Source organism: Bombina bombina, chromosome 7 (genome assembly GCF_027579735.1).
Source record: "Bombina bombina isolate aBomBom1 chromosome 7, aBomBom1.pri, whole genome shotgun sequence".
NCBI lineage: Eukaryota > Metazoa > Chordata > Amphibia > Anura > Bombinatoridae > Bombina > Bombina bombina.
Genome location: NC_069505.1, coordinates 137,777,417 through 137,799,439, shown reverse-complemented (window position 1 = coordinate 137,799,439; position 22,023 = coordinate 137,777,417). Strand labels below are relative to the sequence as shown.

Here is a 22,023-nt window from a genome sequence, read left to right as displayed (position 1 = left end):
GCCATCTCTTCTGCTAGAAGAGTTTCTGAATTATCTGCTCTTTCGTGTGAGTCTCCTTTTCTGATTTTTCATCAGGATAAGGCGGTGTTGCGAACTTCTTTTGAATTTTTACCTAAAGTTGTGAATTCCAACAACATTAGTAGAGAAATTGTGGTTCCTTCATTATGTCCTAATCCTAAGAATTCTAAGGAGAAATCATTGCATTCTTTGGATGTTGTTAGAGCTTTGAAATATTATGTTGAAGCTACGAAATCTTTCCGTAAGACTTCTAGTCTATTTGTTATCTTTTCCGGTTCTAGGAAAGGCCAGAAAGCTTCTGCCATTTCTTTGGCATCTTGGTTGAAATCTTTAATTCATCTTGCCTATGTTGAGTCGGGTAAAATTCCGCCTCAAAGAATTACAGCTCATTCTACTAGGTCAGTTTCTACTTCCTGGGCGTTTAGGAATGAAGCTTCGGTTGACCAGATCTGCAAAGCAGCAACTTGGTCCTCTTTGCATACTTTTACTAAATTCTACCATTTTGATGTATTTTCTTCTTCTGAAGCAGTTTTTGGTAGAAAAGTTCTTCAGGCAGCGGTTTCAGTTTGAATCTTCTGCTTATGTTTTTTGTTAAACTTTATTTTGGGTGTGGATTATTTTCAGCAGGAATTGGCTGTCTTTATTTTATCCCTCCCTCTCTAGTGACTCTTGTGTGGAAAGATCCACATCTTGGGTAGTCATTATCCCATACGTCACTAGCTCATGGACTCTTGTTAATTACATGAAAGAAAACATAATTTATGTAAGAACTTACCTGATAAATTCATTTCTTTCATATTAACAAGAGTCCATGAGGCCCACCCTTTTTTGTGGTGGTTATGATTTTTTTGTATAAAGCACAATTATTCCAATTCCTTATTTTATATGCTTCGCACTTTTTTTCTTATCACCCCACTTCTTGGCTATTCGTTAAACTGATTTGTGGGTGTGGTGAGGGGTGTATTTATAGGCATTTTGAGGTTTGGGAAACTTTGCCCCTCCTGGTAGGAATGTATATCCCATACGTCACTAGCTCATGGACTCTTGTTAATATGAAAGAAATGAATTTATCAGGTAAGTTCTTACATAAATTATGTTTTTATGTTGAATTTGATGTATGTTTTGGATCATTGTCCTGCTGGAAGATCCAACCATGGCCCATTTTAAGGTTTCTGGCAGAAGCAGTCAGGTGTTCATTTAATATCTGTTGATATTTGATCCATGATGCCATGTATCCTAACAAAATGTCCAGATCTTTTGGCAGAAAAACAGCCCCAAAACATTAAAGAGCCATATTTAACTGTGGGCATGAGGTACTTTACCATATGGCTACCTCTTTGTGTGCACCAAAAAACTCAATTTCCTTCTTAATATAAGGAGAGTCCACCGCTTCATTCCTTACTGTTGGGAAATACTGAACCTGGCCACCAGGAGGAGGCAGACACCCCAGCCAAAGGCTTAAATACCTCTCCCACTTCCCCTATCCCCCAGTCATTCTTTGCCTTTCGTCACAGGAGGATGGCAGAGAAGTATCAGCAGATTTTGGAGTTGTTCCTCAGGAGGGATATATGCCTTTCGTTATGGAACTGGAGTTTAAAGTAGTCTTGTCAGCCTCTCAGTGAGAGCATTGACGAAAGTTAGAGTCTGGAGATGCAGGGAGAGTCTTTCTGCGAACCCATAAAGACTACCTGCTAACCGCTTGTAGCTTGGTGCGCTTTATCTCATAGCTGGGGTAGTCCTGCCATGCACCCCACGTGACCGGGTGTGGTCACACTTTCATTTTCTCTTTCAAGACAGAGCGAGCTGTCTGAGAGGTTGCTTCTTCTCTGGTTGCCTGGGTCTAGGAGGTGGTGAGTGCCCCAGTCATTGGGGGGTGTAAAGGTGCCGTTTTTGTGAGAAATAAAAAGTGCATTTATTTGTATCCTACTGTTGTTAGCGCAAGCTATGGAGGATCCCGATATGCTTGAGGGTACTCCCTCTATTCCTAATAGTAATACCTGTCTATATTATGAGGAGGCCTTGGTGTGCCTGCCCTCTCAACTATGTTCCATATGCATCAAAAAGGTTATTATGTCTAAGAAGGTTAACCCCTTTAGTACGACTGAGCCGTCCACCTCTGAGGACTTGCCGTTCCGTGAGGTGCATACCCATCAATCATCTCCATTGTCACATACAGCTTCCCGTAGCACGCCTGATCCTCCATCTGGAGGGAGCCTTTTACCATCAGACTTTACCGTGCAGTAAAAGACGGCGGTGCCTGAGGCCCTTAGTGCTCTACCTCGCCCTGCTAAGCGCAAGGTTAAACATAGCTTTCCGGTCCAGGGGATATCCAGTGATTTACTTGATTTGTCTGCCTTTCAAGTATCCCAGGATGGGTCACACTCTGAGTCTTCAGAGGGTGAAATTTCTGGATCAGAGTCTGCTACCTCTAGGCCTCTGACTGCGGAGGAGCCAGCCTTTAGACTTAAAATTGAACACCTACGTTTTTTTCTAAAGGAAGATCTGTCAACATTAGAGGTTCCAGAGGCCAAGTTGCCTGATGAACCTTTGATCCCTAAATTAGACGGAGTGTACGATGACAGGGTAGCACCGCTACCTGTAAAAATGGCAAATATTATTAAAAACGAATGGAATAGAATTGGATCTTCTTTTTCCCCATCGTCTGCCTTTAAAAAATTATTCCCGGTCCCAGACTCTCAGCTGGAATTGTGAGGTTCCGTCCCTAAGGTGGATGGTGCTATCTCCACGTTAGCTAAGCGTACTACTATCCCTCTTGAGGATAGCTTGTCTTTCAGAGAGCCGATGGATAAGAAGATGGAAACTTTTCTCAGGAAAATGTTTCAACACAGGGGATATTTATTTCAACCAGCAACGGCTGTTGCCTCGGTTGCTGGAGCTGCGCCCTACTGGTGTGACTCCTTAGCGGAATTAATTGAGGTGGAGGGTCCCCTCAACGTTATCCAAAACAGAATTAAGGCTTTGAGAATTGATAATTCTTTTATCTTTGATGCAAACATGCAGATTATTCCCCTGAATGCTAAAATCACTGGTTTCTCAATGCAGACGCGTCTGCAGACATGACTTCTAAGTCTAGACTACTTTCCCTCCACTTTAAGGGAAACATTTTATTTGGTCCAGGCCTGGACTTCATTATCTCCACGGTTACAGGGGGCAAGGGTGCCTTGCTACCACAGGATAAAAAGAACAAGTCTAAGGGACAAGGATCTAATTTTCGTTCCTTGTTCTGAAAAGTCCCAGTGTCAGCAGTCCTCCTCTAAGCCCGAGCAAACCAAGAGCACTTGGAAGCCGGCTCAATCCTGGAATAAATCCAAGCAGAACAAGAAGCCCGCCGAGAACGAGTCTGCATGAAGGGGCGGCCCCCGATCCAAAGCTGGATCGTGTAGGGGGCAGGCTGTTGCTGTTTTCAGATGCTAGGTCCAGGGATGTGCAGGATCTGTGGGTACTGGAGGTCATAGGTCAGGGATACAAGATAGGTTTCAAATCACATCCACCCAAGGGCAGATTTCTCCTCTTAAGCCTGTCTTTAAGACCAGAAAAGAGGGAAGCCTTTCTGGGGTGCATACGGGATCTGTCCTCCTTAGGGGTCATTGTCCCGGTTCCCATCTCAGAAAGAGGTTTGGGATACTACTCAAACCTGTTTGTGGTCCCAAAGAAAGAGGGAACTTTCCGCCCAATTCTGGACCTAAAGTCCTTAAACAAATTTCTAAATGTTCCCTCGCTCAAGATGGAGACAATAAGGTCCATTCTTCCTCTAGTTCAGGAAGGTCAGTTCATGACCACTGTAGATCTGAAGGATGCCTACCTTCACGTTCCAATCCACAGGGACCACTTCCAGTTCCTAAGGTTTGCGTTCCTGGATCAGGACTTCCAGTTCATTGCACTTCCGTTTGGTCTAGCTATGGCCCCAAGAATCATTACAACGGTTCTAGTAACTCTCCTGGCCGTCGCCAGAATCCAAGGTATAGCAGTAGCTCCCTACTTGGAGGACATTCTGGTTCAAGCACCATTCTTTCGTCTAGAAGAGGACCATACGGTATCTCTTCTCTCTATTCTTCGATCACATGGATGGAAGATAAACTTAGAGAAGAGTTCTCTCATTCCCAGGACCAGGGTAGAATTCCTGGGTACTATAATATATTCAATATCAATGAGGATATTTCTAACCGAAAAAAGAAGAAAGTAGAAAAGTGCAGAGATGGTGCAAGCTAGCTTCGGCATGTCTTGCCTTCCGGACCTCCTTAAGGCAATCTGTGGCTCAGTGTATGGAGGTAATTGGTCTCATGGTGTCCAGCATGGACATAATTCCTTTTGCCAGGTTCCGTCTCAGACTGCTACAGCTGTGCATGCTGAGGCAGTGGAACAGTGATCATTCGGATCTGTCTCAACAGATTTCCCTGGACAACCGGTCAAGAGAATCGCTCTCTTGGTGGCTCTGTCCAGATCATCTGTCCCGAGGGACATCCTTTCTCAGACCATCCTGGGAGATTGTGAATACGGACGTGAGCCTCTCAGGATGGGAAGCTGTTCGGGGTGCCAAGAAGGCACAGAGCCTGTGGTCTATGGAGGAATGCTCCCCCCCCCCCATCAACATTTTGGAACTTTGAGCAATCTACAATGCTCTGAAGGCTTGGCCTCTTCTGTGTTCATCCCTGTTTATCAGATTCCAATCAGACAATATAACCTTGGTGGCTTATATCAGCCATCAGGGGGGAACGAGGAGTTCAATGACAATGAGGGAAGTATCTCGGATTCTGGAATGGGCGGAGGCCCACAGCTGTTCGCTGTCAGCAATCCACATTTTGGGTGTGGACAACTGGGAAGTGGATTTTCTCAGCAGACAATCCTTTCATCCGGGGGAATGGTCTCTCCATCCTGAAGTGTTTGCGGAGATATGCTACAGGTGGGGGGCGCCTGAGATAGATCTCATGACGTCTCGTCTCAATACCAAACTACCCAAATATGGGTCAAGGTCCAGAGATCCTCAAGCAGAGCTAATAGATGCATTAGCGGTGCCTTTGAGGTTCAATCTAATCTACCTTTTTCCGCCATTACCACTCTTTCCTCGGGTAGTGGCCCGCATCAAGCAGGAGCAGACGTCAGTAATACTGATTGATCCATCGTGGCCTCGAAGAATGTGATTCGCGAACCTAGTGAGGATGTCATCTTCTCCTCCATGGAAGTTACCTTGTCGCAGGGATCTGCTGGAACAAGGTTCTTTTGTTCATCAAAATCTAGATTCTCTGAGGCTGACTGCATGAAGATTGAACGCTTAGTCTTAGCCAAGAGAGGTTTTTTTGAAAGAGTTATTGATACTCTCATCCAAGCTCGTAAGCCGGTTACTCGTCGCACCCATCATAAGGTGTGGAGAACCTACTTATTCTGGTGTGAAGAGCGTGGTTTTCCTTGGCATAAAGTTAAGGTTGCCAGGATTCTGTCTCCTGGATGGTCTGGAGAAGGGTCTTTCGGCCAGTTCCCTGAGGGGACAGATTTCGGCCTTGTCTGTTTTACTGCACAAGAGGCTCTCTGAGCTTCCAGATGTTCAGTCTTTTGTTAGGGCTCTGATTTGGTTCGGACCTGTGTTCAGATGTTCGGCTCCTCCTTTGAGTCTGAATCTGGTTCTTAAGGTTTTGCAACGGGCTCCGTTTGAGCCTATGCATGAAATTGATATTAAATTGTTGTCCTGGAAAGTTCTCTTTCTACTGGCTATTGCTTCGGCGCAGAGTGTCTAAAATTGCCGCCTTGCAATGTGAGCCTCCTTATCTGGTGTTCCATTTGGATAAGGCTGCGCTACGTACTAAGTTAGTGTTTTTCCCTAAGGTTGTGTCAGACCGCAACATCAATCAAGAGATTGTGGTCCCTTCTTTGTGTCCTAGTCCTTCTTCTTCAAAGGAACGTTTACTTAATAATTTGGACGGGGTTCGTGCCTTGAAGTTTTATCTTCAAGCTACTAAGGATTTTAGACAAACTTCTTCCTTGTTTGTGGCATATTCTGGGAAGTGTAAGGGTCAGAAGGTCTCTTCGACTTCCTTATCTTTTTGATTGAGGAGTCTTATTCGCTTAGCCTATTAAACAGCAGGACATAGACCTCATCAGAGAATTACGGCTCATTCTACTAGAGCAGTGGCTTCCTCTTGGGCCTTTAAGAACGAGGCCTCTATGGATCAGATTTGTAAGGCGGCTACCTGGTCCTCCTTACACACATTTTCTAAATTCTACAAGTTTGATGTTTTTGCTTCAGCTGAAGCAGCCTTCGGGAAAAAGGTTTTGCAGGCTGTGGTGCCCTCAGATTAGGGTCTAAAACCCGTGTTGTCTTTACAATTGTTTGATATCCATTTTCACAGCCTCTTTTGCTCATATTTACCAAGTGTGCCAATATTAGTGGAGGGTGCAGTATATTTGCGTATATGTAGGTCATATACTTTTGTTTCTGGCAGAGGCAATATACAAAAAGTAGATTGTATCTTTGCTGTTCTCTGTACTTGCTGCCCCCCCCATACACACACTAATTGTGTACCTGGGATCTCTATGATGTAATCTTGCTGCTAAATATAAAATCATTTTTGTTTAGGTGCTTGTAAAATTTGATTGGATTATCTAATGTTAGTTGAATCTCCGGTGACCAAAAATGCAGAAAACTTAAAGTAAACGGGTAGACTTCTTTTGTGGTTATGTGATCTAGTACTATGCATAAGACAGTGTGATTTTTAAAGCAAATAGTACAGAGTACTGCAGACACCCCAACTCTGTGCCCCATCTCAGAGAAAGTAAATCAGCAATCTGCCTACATTTATAGGTGCAAGTTACATGTTTGTACAATACTTGAATAGTTACTATAGCACAAAGACTGGGAACCTCTGTGGCCGTTCATCTAAAAACTTGGCGACATGTAGCATTAAAGTGATTGCAAAGTTTAAAGGGATACTAAACCTACATTTTGTCTTTCACGATTCAGATAGAGCATGACATTTTAAGCAACTTTCTAATTTACTCCTCAATTTTTCTTCGTTCTCTTGCTATCTTTATTTAAAAAAGAAAGCATCTAAGCTAAGGAGCCAACACATTTTTAGTTCAGTACCACGGACAGCACTTGTTTATTGGTGCTGTCCAATCAGCAAGGACAACCCAAGTTGTTCACCAAAAATGGGCCGGCATCTAAACTTACATTCCTGCTTTTCAAATAAACATACCAAGAGAATGAAGAAAATTTGATAATAGGAGTAAATTAGAAAGTTGCATAAAATTGCATGCTCTATCTGAATCACAAAAGAAAAAAATTAGGTTCAGTGTCCCTTTAATGATTTAAAACCCAGTATCTAAAAATAATCTTAACAACATGGTAAATAAACTTTACAAAAATGACGCTTCTTTTTTTTAAATACCATTTACGGTAAACAGACTGCCGATCCTGCGCCTGCATCTCCTTCTGTATTTTGCATATCGATGATGAATCAGGCCCCTTTGGCGTCCAGCTCGTTTGGGGCAAACAACAATTGGAGGAAACCGGATTCGTCATCGATATGCTCAATACATAAAGAGATGAGGGTGGAGGATCAGCGATATGTTTACCATAACAAAATGGTAAGTATTTAAAAAAAGAAGCGTCTGTAAAGTTTAAATTAATTAAAGTCCCCATATTTTTAAGATTATTTTTAGATACTGGACTTTAATTCAATAAAGTTAACAATCACTTTAACAAGCATCTGATATTTTTGCTGCATAGGGCAGTTCAAATTATATGTAATAGATTTCCTTGGAATAAAACCCTGTCTGATTATCATGTATAATGTGGAGAGAAAAAACAGCAAACAATAAAAAAACAATTTAATCTATTAAAGTTTTGATAAGATTTTTTTTTCATATGCAGTCATTAAAGACAAAGATCTAAAAGCATGTACTTTGGCAGTGCTGTTACCTCAGGTTCCTTCATGGGCTACAGGTGTTTGCTGTTATTGTAAGTACAGTAGTTGCCTATTAGAACGTTGAAGAGGAAATGCTGGTGAAATGTAATTAAAATTTAATAGCACTGCTCATTAAGATGTGTCAAGAACAACACATTGCTTGCTATGGTTGTTAAGGGGTCAAACGCATATTTTATATATAAATAATTTATTTTTATAAAGAGGGGGGCATTTTTATATGTATTACATTTTCTGATAAACAGATATTCATGTGCAGAAAGGTAAGCATTATTTTATCTTGCACTTGCAGGGGAATACCACTTTCTACCAACAGAGCTGGGAGAAGTTCTCTTATTGGCCAGTAAGCTTCTATCACAGAGAACAGCTGTGTACAGACATGCACTTCCTGTTGGTTTCAAAATAAAAATAAACAGCTTTAGCTATATACATGATAGAAATATGTTGACTTGAATTGTAGTTTTGTGTGGCCTCCAGTGAGGGTGTGGGACGTTTACCTGCTAGTTGTATGCCCCTATAGTATGAATACAATATGCAGGTACATAGGTAGTATAGCAAGTGTAGATAATTTTATACATTAGTGAACAAAATTCATTGTTGGTTCAATAATTTAATTCTATAAAGTAGAACATAAATCATACGAGTGAAAAAAGTTTGTGGACATCTGACCATCACACCAATATGAGCTTGAGCTTAATGCCCAAAATCATGGGCATTAACCCTTTTGTGTCCGGTCTAAACTGCCTACATCGCAACAACGTTCTGATGTAAACAAATTGAAATCATGTGATCTTGCATACGATTTCTAGATTTCAGTGATGGGATCGGGTCAAGGGGGCGTCCTTATGATGCTAGGCACACCCTCCAGGCCGCGATTCCATTCTGTAAGCGCCGTTGGCTTCAGTACAGTCAAACAGGTAGGACGTTCCATGATGTCCTAACGGCACTAAAGCCCAGCGCAGTTAGGACGGCATGGAACATCCTAATGGCAGGAAGAGGTTAATATGGAGTTGTCCCCCTTCATTTGTGGCTATAACAAACAACTCTCTTAAGAAGGCTTTCTACAAGATTTTGGAGTATGTCTGTGGGAATTTGTGCCAAACAAGCTTTGTGAGGTCAGGTACTGATATTGGCTGAGAACATTTTGCTTCCAATCGGTGGTCCAATTCATTCCAAATATGTCAGTGGGGCTAAGGTCAGGGCTCTGAGTAGGCCATTAAAGTTCCTCCACATCAAACTCGTCAAACCATGTCTTCATGGATCTGACTTTATGCACAGGGGCACAGTCATGGTGGACAGAAAGCCTTTCCTAAACTTTTGCCGCAAAGTTAGAAGCACCCAATTGTCTTAATTACAATTAAAGGTCACCTTAATGCAACACTATACAAAGGCGCCTAGTCTGAACACTAAAAATAAACCCTATACCATTATCCCTCCTCCGCCATTAAACTCCTGTCATCTGCCACACCCAGATTCTTCCATCAGACTGCCAGATAATGAAGCACAATTCATCACTCCAGAGAACATGTTTCCACTGCTCCAAAGTACAGTGGTGGCGTCATGCTTTACAATACTCCAGCTGACGCTTGGGATTGCGCATATTGATGTGAGGTTTGTGTATTGCTGCTCAGACATAGAGACCCATTTCATGATGCTTGAGATGCACAGTTCTTATGTTGCTTCCTGAGACAGTATAGAACTCTGTAGTAAGTGATGCAACAGACAATCGGCTATTTTTACTCGTCTAGTGCTGGAACCCTCGGAAGCCCCACTCTTTTTGGCTGGCTGTTGCTTCTAGACGCTTCCATTTGACAATAATAGCAGTTGCAGTTGACTACAGCAGATCTAGTATGACAGAATGTCATGAAATGACTTGAGGCAAACGTGTCGTCCTATGGCAGTGGCACGTTTAAAGTTACTGAGCTCTTCTGTACGACCCATTTTACTGCCAATGTTGTCTATGGATATGTCATGGCTATCTGCTGGATAGTATGCACCTGTCAGAAATGGGTGCGACTAAAACACATGAACTCAAAAATTAGTAGTGTCCACATACTTTCGGCCTTATATTGTACATTTACATATCACCTATACACTGTCCCCTACATCCCAATTGGTTTTGTTTGTTTTTTAAACTTTTATTTTTGTTGATTCAAGAACATACAATGTATTAGAAGTCTGTAAACAATTGATTTTAAATAAATTACCTTGACTTTGCGAACAAAGTTTAATTGATTTTCTTCCACACTGTAACATCGCAATTTAATATGTTTTAATATAAAAATAAATAATTTATTAAAGGGACACTAAACCCATATTTTTGCTTTCATGATTCAGATAGAGCTTGCAATTTTAAGGAACTTTCTAATTTGCTCCTATTATCAATATTTCTTCGTTCTCTTACTATCTTTATTTAAAAAAGAAAGCATCTAAGCTAAGGAGCCAACAAATTTTTAGTTCAGTACCACGAACAGCACTTGTTTATTGGTGCTGTCCAATCAGCAAGGACAACCCAAGTTGTTCACCAAAAATGGGCCGGCATCTAAACTTACACTCCTGCTTTTCAAATAAACAAACAGCAGGAATGTGATGCATAGGAGCCGACCCATTTTTGGTTGAAAATCTGGGTTATGCTTGCTTATTGGTGGGTAAATGTAAGCCTCCAATAAGCAAGCACTATCCATGGTGCTGAACCTAAAATGGGCTGGCTGCTAATATTTACATTCCTGCTTTTAAATTAAAGATAGCAAGAGAACGAAGAAACATTTGAAAATAGGAGTAAACTAAAAAGTTGATTAAAATTTCATGCTCTATTTGAATCAAGAAAGAAAAAAATTTGGGTTCAGTGTCCCTTTAATACAAACAATTGTCACCAAAATAAACAGTTTAAACACTTCAGGATTATTCATTATATATTTTTTCTTTCCTTAGATGCAGAGCGGACTTTTGTGTTGCCTGTGGTTATGTTGCTAATTGGCCGTTTTATGAAGAATCCTAAAGCCAAGAAACCTTTTCATTTTGGTTGGGGTCTTTAGTACATATGTAGAGTCCCTAAATGGATACAGTACACAAGTTTGCAGATTTTTATACAACTAGGAAGTAATGTTCCTATTTAATAAGATATATTTGTGTTTGTCCACATCTCCTTTCAAATAAATTGCGCTCCTTAAACTGTAAATTTACCATCTCTATTAGTTTACATATATCTCTGATGAAGCGCATGTGCCCATGCGCGAAACGCGTTAGGAGCTTACCCTGTGTCTTATTGAAGCCTGCTCCTAATAAACTCTGTTAACTTACTTCAAGACTCAGCTTTCCTTTTTCCTCGTTTTGTAGTTTACATATAGGGCAGTTTATGCATTCACTGTGCCAATATCAACTTCCTGGCTAATAAAATAATATTTTATGTTGGAAGCCTACCTGTTAGTTGTATGCGGCTGCCCTTATAGTTTGAATACAAGTTTTTTTTTTGTTTTTTTTTGTATTTTCTCTGAAATTATCAATAAAAGTGTTCCAGAATTGAAGGTTTACATGCCGTTTACATCAGCGCTAAATTATCCTGGACCTTTGCGCCTTTATAAATGTGTGTGACAATTTAGATAGAGCATGCAATTTTAAACGACTTTCCTTTCTACTTGTATTATCAAATTTGCTTTGATCTTTTGTATCCTTTGTTGAAGCATAAACCTTCAACGCATCTTTAGCAGTCTATGGCAGCAGTGTTTGAAACACTGCAATAAACAATGTTGTAAACACTGCTGCCAGATGGCTTTACACACATGCACGCTCCTGAGCTTGCCTAGGATTACTGTTTAACAAAAGATACCAAGAGAACTAAGCAAATTTAATAATAGAAGTAAATTAGTAAGTTGTTAAAATTTCATACTCTATCCAGGCAATTTAAAGTTTCATTTTGACTTCTCTGTTCTTTTAAAAAGAGACATGAAACCAAAAATTATTCTTTCATGATTCAGATAGCTAATGCAATTTTAAACAACTTTCTAATTTACTTCTATTATCGCATTTTCTTAGTTCTTTAGGTATCTTTTGTTGAAAAGCAGGGGTATACGCTCAGAGGCATGCACGTGTCTAGTGCACTATATGTTATCCATAAGCAAGAGCACTAGATGGCAGCACTAATTCCTAGTATGTAGTGCTCCTGACAGCTACCTAGGTATTTCTTTAACAAAAGATAACATAGGAACAAAGCAAATTTATCATACAAGTAAATAGGAATAATTTTAAAACTGTGTGTCTGTATCACAAAAGATTTTTTTGGGTTTTCATATCCCTTTAAACCTTTGAGTGCTAATGACGGCTCTGAGCTGTCAGAGTTTCCCACTCTGGTGATAATGACGGCTCAGAGCCGTCGCTAGCACTCTCCCACCTTGAGGGAGATCTGGCGATCGTGTCTGTAGAGTGACAGGCATCGCTGGGGCATCACGTTTTGCGCGGTGACGTCACGCGCAATGACGTGATGACGTCACTGCGCTATTTTATTAACAATTTGTCAATACAAAGTATAGGGAAAGGGGCATGCTGCTTAGAAGCCTGTATCTCAGGCATCTAAGCAGCCACAGAGCCCAAAGACCCAACCATTAGAAAGGTAATCGCCTAACCATCCCAATGTTTTTTTTTCACAAAATAAAAAAATTAATGAAATCAGCTTAGCACCCAAGTGGGAAAGTGCTTAGCACTCAAAGGGTTAATATTATGCCCATATCTGCCCCCCAATGTCTCATTATCTACCTCCATACTGCAGCTAAATTAAATCAGGTTTTGGCGACAACCTATTCAATTAGTCAGAAAGGAAAACTACCGTTCCCTATATTCCAAGGATGTGCACAGAGAGTGCAGCAAGCATCACAGAAGCGGGATGCGAGATTGAAAAAGATAACTACAGGATGGGACAAGTGTGCAGGTAAAAGCGCCCACTGCCGCCAGTGTTTTGTACTGTCCACTACTGACCCCAATGTGAATAGACGTCCATGTTTTTAACCACTTAATTGTACATTCATCTATATATTTGTGTATGGCAAAAACCGTTGGGCTGGCTCTGAGATTTTGAACCTATTTGTCAAACCTGTCATATTTTAGATTGTTAGAATCTTTACCGCAATATGATTGTACTATCCTGTCACATTCTATTCTTATATGGGGGGACATTTGTATATACTAACCTAATTTTTTCAAAGTAATCATATTGAATGGTATCGCTACATAGATGACCTTTTCGTCTTGTGGCGAGGGTCACTAGAATCGTTAAAGGGACATTCTAGCCAAAATTTTAATCAACATGGATGCATTTCAAATTTGAATGGAAGCATTTTTCACAATATAAATGTATTAGCAAAAATGCTTCTAATAAAAGCTGTAGCTGTCTCAAAAGTGTATTTAAGTATGCACCGTGCACCAGCATTTTAAACACAGCACTTCCTCGGAGAGCCTAAGGTGCTTGTGCCATCTAGAAGCCAGATTAATAGTGAAAATACAGTAAAATAACAATCACAATGACTTCCCTTGTATTTTAAGATGCTGCCAGCCCCGGTTACTCCTCCACCGTCTGCAAAGAACTGTTTTTTAGATGGCGGTGCAGTCTTTCACAAGGAGTTGTGAGTCTTTCTCCCACCTTTACATCTCAGCAGAAAACCTCAGAAGAAAAGGCCAATGATAGTGCAATATAGCTTAGCAAACAGTCTGCACTAAGAGGAACATACTCACAGGGTTACTTCAAGAAATTGAAGATGTTATTCAGAAAACACCAGAATCATTGATGACCGTAATTTCCAGCCTTAATAAAATCCAATAAAAAGCTCAAAGTATGAATAAAAAAATCTCAACCGGTTTCGATAGACACAGCTGCCTTTTTCAAGAGCAGTTAAAATCACTATGAGAAAGAGAGAGAGGTTTGGGAGGCTCCTTGTGAAAGACTGCACCTCCATCTAAAAGACAGTTTGTACCATCTGGTAATGACTCGATTTGATCATTGCCAACATTATATAAGCCCCACTGGTGCTATGAGCAGCTGCAGTATTTAAAAAACTGGTGCACTGAGAATATCTAGCAATGATTCACATGCAGTGAAAAATGTTAACACTTAAAACAGTCATAACTTTTACTAGAAGCATTTTTGGCAGTACATGAATATTGCAAATATGGTTCTATTCAAAGATGTAATTCATCTATGTGCATTTACAATTTTGACCGGAATGTCCCTTTAACCCCTTAAGGACCGGGAATTTCAGACAAAAACTTCCCCAAAAGACCAGAGCATTTTTGCCATCAATACATTTAAACAGAAATAGAGCCTTTTTTAATATTTACCTATCAAAACTATATATTTTTTTTAGTAGACAACCCAAAGTATTGATCTAGACCCATTTTGGTATATTTCATGCTACCATTTCACCACCAAATGCGATCAAATAATTTTTTTTTTTACTTTTTCACAATTTTAGGTTTCTCACTGAAATTATTTACAAACAGCTTGTGCAATTATGGCACAAATGGTTGTAAATGCTTCTCTGGGATCCCCTTTGTTCAGAAATAGCAGGCATATATGGCTTTGGCATTGCTTTTTGGTAATTAGTAGGCAGCTAAATGCTGCTGCGCACCACACTTCTATTATGCCCAACACTGAAGGGGTTAATTAGGTAGCTTGTAGGGTTAATTTTAGCTTTAGTGTAGAGATCAGCCTCCCACCTGACACATCCCACCCCCTGACCCCTCCCTGAACCCCTCACAAACAGCACTCTTCCCTCCCCCACTCCCCAAAGGGCACCCCATCTTAAGTACTGGCAGAAAGTCTAGCAGTACTAAAATAAAAGGCTGCTTTTTTTTATAATTTTTTTTTTAGGTTTTCTGCAGTGTATTATCCCCCTTACCACCCAACCTCCCTGATCCCCCCCCCCCAAACAGCTCTCTAACTCTACCCCCTCTACCTATTTGCTGCCATCTTAGGTACTGGCAGCTGTCTGCAAGTATCCAGTTTGCAGTAAATTAGGCAATTTAAAAACAAACTAATTAAAATACCCTTTTTTCTGTAGTGTAGCTGCCACCCCTCATTACCATACCCCCTCCCAGATCCCTTTCCATCAATGGATCCCACATAGGATCCCCCTCATTGCCCTCCCTCCCTCCTTCCCCCTCACTTCCCAGCACTTTTTTATTCCCCTAACGTGTTGCGTGGCGTAGCTATCCCACCCACTCCCGCCTCCAGCGATGGGCCGCCTACCTGCCTCCCTCATTACACTCCCACCCATTAACCACTCTGTGGCCCTCTCTGCATAGATAACTCTGCAAATCTATTTCTGCAGGGGCAAGCAGAAATAGCGCAATCTCACTATTTTGAGCGAGATCGTGGCAGAGAGAAGCCAAGGGCATAACGACCAGCGTCGTACAGGGTACGGCGCTGGTCGCTAAGGGGTTAAATCGGTAAATGATAGACATTCAGGATAAATTTCCTTACTTGAAATTGACAGCTAAATATTAGTACCAAAAAATGTACTGCTGTACAAGGAGGGTGGTGATTTAAAGAATGACTTGTTATAAAAATACATTGTTACATAGGCAAAGCTTTCACCCCCCCAGTACATTTAAGAGTGTACCAAAATCATAATTCCTAAGAGTTGATAGGATTATGACTGATCTATCACAGAGGGAATTAAGATGTAATGATATGCAGCAAAAATGTGAGCAGAGAGGCTATAAAAAAAAGAGAAGCTACAGGAAATTAGACGAAATTTGCATTATACTCAGAGTAGAAGAGGAAAGAAAAGCAATTGTAATAAAGTGACTTTTGCCAGTATATTTAATACACTCAGTAAAGATATTCACAGGATCCTAATTAGAAATTGACATATACTACAAGATACATGTTCAGATATCAAAGATTTTAAAGAGGGACAAAGAGCTGCCTACCGGAAAGGTCGAATTTATGGTAGGAGGTTGGTTAAAGCAGTGACCCCCAGTGGTAATGCCCCCTTTTTTGTTAGACCACAAAATGACACATACCCATGTTTGGGTTGTGCACATTGTCATAATGTCATCAAAGGAGACGAGATTTCTCATCCATATACTGACAAAAAATACAAGATAAAAGGTTATCATATGTTGTATATGACCTTAAAGGGACAGTATACACCAATTTTCATATAACTGCTTGTAATAGTCACTACTATAAAGAATAATATGCACAGATAGTGATTTAAAAATCCAGTATAAAACCGTTGAAAAAGTTACTTAGAAGCTCCCAGTTTAGCTCTGTTTAAAAGGTTACTAGAACAACCACTGCAAGAGGTAAATATCAGAGACACTCCCCCTTCCCCCTTCCTTTGCATATTAAATAACCCTTTACACAAACAGAAGCAAGCTGGAGTAGGGATACGTTGGTATTCTCCTAAAACTTTGGGGCTTGGTTAGGAGTCTGAAAATCAAAGCAATGTTATGTAAAAATAAGCCAAACTATCCATTTAAAAAAACAAACAAACGGTATGGGCTATATAAATGGATCATCTACAAAACATTTATGCAAAGAAAAATCTTGTGTATAATGTCCCTTTAAATGTCTATGTAGTCCTTTATATACTGGTGAGACAACCCAGCAGGCTAGAGACTGTATAGGTCAGCATACAAGTCCAATATTAGGAATCCCGATTTAGATCACCTTCCAGTCCCCAACTACTTTCATGTCATGGGTCATCAGGTTACCCAATTAAGATTTATGGTATTAGATAGGGCACAAAAAAAAGTGAGAGGAGGTGATAGACAAAAGGATTTACTTTTTAAAGAAGCCAAATGGATTTGGATGCTGGATTACAATGTATCCTAAAGGGAACAGGGAATTTGACCTCAATCCTTTTTATTTAAAAATATAATCCCTCGTCATATAAAATAGGTGTTCTCTGAAATAGCTGCTAGTATTATACTTTGGCTTAATACGTAGACTGATATGGGGCATAATGGGTTAAATGTTTTGTATGTGTGTGATGATTATTTGTACTCGTCCCTTTGGGGCTCTTTGATTGGCTCATGTTTTATTGGTTAATGTATATCAGTGTGATGGTCACATTGTATTTTTAGCTTTACAAATGGGCAGGTGCCCCAAAACATTGCTTGTCACTGTTTATAAAGCTTCTTTACTTTAAAAGAGTGCAGCTTTGTCTTGTTTCTTTGGAATATATAGAGCTTGGAGATGCTCTGAAAGCTGGCACCCATTGGATTGGAAAAGAATATAAGGAACTTGGAGTGCATAATTATGTGTGAGTTACCAAATATATGGGGGACACTGTTATAATGGGATGAGGGGAAGGTCATTAAAGGGACATGAAAAACATTTTTTTTCTTTCATGATTTAGAAAGAGCATGCAATTATAAACAACTTTTTAATTAACTTCTATTATCTAATTTGCTTGATTCTCTTGATATTCTTTGCTGAAAAGCATATCTAGATATGCTCAGTAGCTGCTGATTGGTAGATGCACATCAATGCCTTGTGTGATTGGCTCACCCATGTGCATTGCTATTTCTTCACCAAAGATATCTAAAGAATTAAGCAAATTAGATAATAGAAGTAATTTGGAAAGTTATTTAAAATTGTATTCTCTACCTGAATCATGAGATTTTTTTGGGGGGGGTTTAGTGTCCCTTTAAATAATTACGGATAATGAACCAACAAGGAGTATATTTCTATATAAATTAAAAGGAACAATAAACGCAAAATTAAACTTTAATGATTCTGGTAGTGCATGTGATTTTAAACAATATTCCAATTTACTTCAATTAACAAATTTGCCTCATTTGCTTGGTATCCTTGGCTGAAGAATAGGCTTAAGAACTCCAGTGCACTACTGAGAGCTAGCTGAAGACATCTGGTCCATGATAAGATGCATATGTGCAGCCACCAATCAACAGCTAGCTCCCAGTAGTGCATTGCTGCTCTTGAGCCTACGTAGGTATGATCTTCAACAAATGTGCCAGAAGAACAAATCAAATTTGATAATAGAAGTAATATGAAAAGTTGTTTAAAATGACATCCTCTGTCCAAATCATGAAAGTTTAATTTCACTTTTTTGGCCCTTTAAGGTTTGATTGGGTACATTATACAGTAATTACACACATAACAATGAAAAACCTGTTCAATAACCCATTTAGCATTACCATAAGAAATACAAAGCAATACAATTTAACTTTGATACATTATATCTATGTAAAAGTCATGATTCAGATAGAGCAAGCAATTTTAAGTAACTTTCTAATTTACTCCTATTATACATTTTTATTTGTTCTCTTGCTATCTTTATTTGAAAAGCAGGAATGTAAGTATAGGAGCCGGCCCATTTTTGGTTCAGCAACAGGGTAGCGCCTGCTGATTGGTGGGTAAATGTAGCCACCAATCAGCAAGCGCTACACTGTATTGTTTAAAAGCTATTCCTGCTACATAGCTTTTCCTAAATGTCTAACAAATAAGAACTGCAAAACAATGCACTAACATTATGACTGTTGCTAGCCTTATTGGCTGCAGTCTCCAGTTCAGATTGTATCGTTCAAATAAGACAAGTGGAGGGTGGAAGTTGGCTACCGAAAAAAAACTGTAGCAAACAAGATGTTAATTTGTTTTTTAAAATGTTTAGAGTTATTCTTTAGCAAATCAACAGAACTGCCTTATAATTACAATTACTATTCTTTTAAGTGCTATTGTCTTAAAGGGACACTGAACCCACATTTTTTATTTTGTGATTCAGATAGAGCATGCAATTTTAAGCAGCTTTCTAATTTACTCCTATTATCAATTTTTCTTCATTCTCCTGCTATCCTTTTTTTCTTGGTTCAGAACTCTGGGCAGCACTTTTTTTATTGGTGGATGAATTTATCCACCAATCAGCAAGGACAACCCAGGTTGTTCACCAAAAATGGGCCGGCATCTTAACTTACATTCTTGCAATTCAAATAAAGATACCAAGAGAATAAAGAAAAATTGGTAATAGTAGTAAATTAGAAAGTTGCTTAAAATTTCATGCTCTATCTAAATCACGAAAGAAAAAAATTTGGGTTCAGTGTCCCTTTAAACACTTAGGCCTAGATTATAAGTGAAGCTCAAAAATATTAGCGCTCATGTTAAAAAAGCTGGAAGTAAAAAGTTTGAGTCGAAAATAGTGCTCAGCAACAAAGGATTAGCCAGGATTAGCAGTTACTATACAACACTAGAGATGTTGTCTTCTGAAGGGAATATGGAGGGTGAGGATATCCCTGCGGCAGTATGTCACATGTATCATTATCAAGACTGCAAAACATGAGGTGCAAAGGAAGTTGCAGAAGGAGATAGGCTGTAAAAGAAATCTAGGACTAGACACACCCATATCATGCCAGGAAGTCAGACTTACAATGACAGAGTAAAATGGGATGGGTATTATTTTTCCCCCATGCAAGGGCCTCCCACAGTCTCTCCATATCGTCAGCAAAAGAAGCATGAATATTGAAGAGAAAAGGTAAATAAAAAGTCAACGTGGATATTCCCATTATTTATTTTTTATTTTAAAATGGCTTATAAGGAAGGCAGGATGTTTTCAATACACATTGGGCATTTTAAAATGATAAATAAATTATCAATTTAAAGGGACAGTGTAGTCCATTAAGCTTTTATTATTCCAATAGAGTATGTGATTTTAAACAACTCTTCAATTTACTCCTATCATCAAATGTACTTAGTTTTTGGTATTCTTTAATAAAGGGCATATCTTATCTAGATATGCTCAGGAGGGTGCATGTGTCTTGACTAGAGTACAATATGGCAGCAGTGTATGCTCTTGAGCCTTTCTAGATATGCTGTTTAAGGAATGAAGTATATTCTATAATTGGAAAGTATGTTTGTTTGTGCTTTTAATCTGAATCATGGAAGTTTAATTTTGATATCTCTAAGTATTTATTTGCTCTCCTTTGAGTATTTTCCACATTTTGAAGCCCATTGTTCACTTACAGTCTTGTTCTATGTGCATTATCATTCTCCTACATGTGGAAGTAATTGAGGAACACCAGGAACATCTCACCAACAAGATGCCACTTATGATTACCCTGGACAGGACCCTGAGCCTCCTGCTCTTAAAAGAGAAGGGAAGAATATTACTAAGTGTTTATGTGAAACTACTAGTTAGTATTATTTTTATAGCAAGAGGCGCAATTGAGTGGTCACAAACTGTTAAAAAAAATGAAATTTTTTGTGAATTTTAAGAGTGCATAAAGTGTGTGAAAATTTAATCAGTAGCATCCCCAGGGGAGCCAAGGGGTGACACTAGCCCCCAGCATATTGAATGCCCTTCTAATTGTTAGCGCCAACTGTGATCATCACTCGGTTGCAGCTCTACCCACAAAACACCAGTGGGCCTCCACTGGTTACTTTCCTCTTGGTAAACATTACAAGCTGTTTCTTGAACTGTAGTGAACTTTTCCAGGATGGGACATGCATCTCCGACAGCAATACATTTTGCATCTCTGTAAAGATGCTAATTTTCTAAACACAATGGGAGGCTTTACAGTGCTGTGACCTGTGGTGCTTAATAAATTGTAAGTTTATTAGACTTCACAGCACCCATCTGTTGAGTGAACATTTTTTTTTAATAACACCCTTTCTGCCAGCAAGGGTTTACGTTTTCTGGCAAATAAGGTGTTAAAAAAAATATTCTTTAAATGCGTAACAATGAACATGTATTACCTTTTGCAAGGCTGTTGGCTCACAGATAAAAACATTTTGCCTATTATACACAATAAATGTAATCATCTGTTTAGCCTTAAGTTACACATAAACATCTTGCAGTTATATTTACAGAACACTTAAAATGCTTTTGCTTTTTTATATGCTTTAAATTATTTATGAAGAGGCCGGGGGATGTCAGATGACACAGGAAAAATCTGGTATGTCTACAATTCTACAAACTGTTTATATCCACAGGCTTTGGGAAAATGATGGCAGATAGCGGATTATGGTGGATTATAGGCTCTGCTTGCGGGTACAAAAGATTTGCTATCATTTTGTTATTGCAATGGAACACAATGAAATTCACCTTTACAGATTATTTAAATAATTTGAAGGTAAATTGTGTCCTACACATATTTTCAGTAGTATTAGTCATAAACGTTGTTAGGAATCTTAGTTTTCTGTCTTTGTTGCACAATAAAAAAAAATTACAACGTATTAACTTTTTTTTTCTTTTTCAATAATAGTTTTTCCTGTTCCAAAGAAGAAGAAAAAAAATGTTTCTATGCTTTTGTTGTGTTCGCCCTATTTTTAAGCTGTGATGATAAGTGTGTTTTATGGCTGTTGATAGCCATTTTCGATGTCCGGGCAATCAAAATTAAGTACTTTTAAAGGAGCAGTAAATACAGTAGATTTGAATAATCAACACATGTGTAATAAAAAGACAATGCAATAGCACTAAAGGGACAGTCAACACTAAAATTGTTATTGTTTAAAAAGATAGATAACGCCTTTACTACCCATTCCCCAGCTTTGCACAACCAACATTTTTATATGAATATACTTTATAACACTTAAACCTCTAAATGTCTGCCTGTTTCTAAGCCACTAGAGACAGCCTCTTATCACCTGCTTTTTTATTTACTTTTCACAACACTGCTAGTTCATGTGAGCCATATAGAAAACATTGTGCTCACAACACAGCTAAAATGCAAGTCAATAGATAATAAATAAAAAGTCATGTGATCAGGGGCTGTCAGAAGATGCTTAGATACAAGGTAATCACAGAGGTTAATAGTATATTATTATAACTGTGTTGGTTATGCAAAACTGGGGGATGGATAATAAAAGGGATTATCTATCTTTTTAAACAATAACAAATTTTGAGTTGACTGTCCCTTAAAGGGACAGTCTACACTAAAATACGTTATTGTTTAAAAAGATAGATAATGCCTTTACTACCCATTCCCCATCTTTCCACAACCAACATTGATATATTAACATAATTTATAACATTGAAACCTCTAATTTTCTGCCGGTTTCTAAGCCATTACAGCCTCTTATGACATGCTTTATTTGCTTTTCACAACAGGAGACTGC

General features: G+C 39.1%; 2 protein-coding genes across 2 annotated transcripts in view; one reads left to right on the top strand and one right to left on the bottom strand.

Moving 5' to 3' along the window:
- Positions 1–11,255, top strand: part of PSMC3 (proteasome 26S subunit, ATPase 3) — a 125,622-nt gene extending 114,367 nt beyond the window's left edge. Inside the window, exon 13 of the mRNA XM_053720343.1 lies at positions 10,887–11,255. The gene's annotated coding sequence lies outside the window, so the exon portion shown is untranslated. The remainder of the gene's footprint in view (positions 1–10,886) is intronic.
- The window catches only part of LOC128666002 (transmembrane protein 178B), a 114,333-nt gene that overhangs the window by 65,962 nt on the left and 26,348 nt on the right, over positions 1–22,023 (bottom strand). The gene's annotated exons all lie outside the window — the stretch shown is intronic.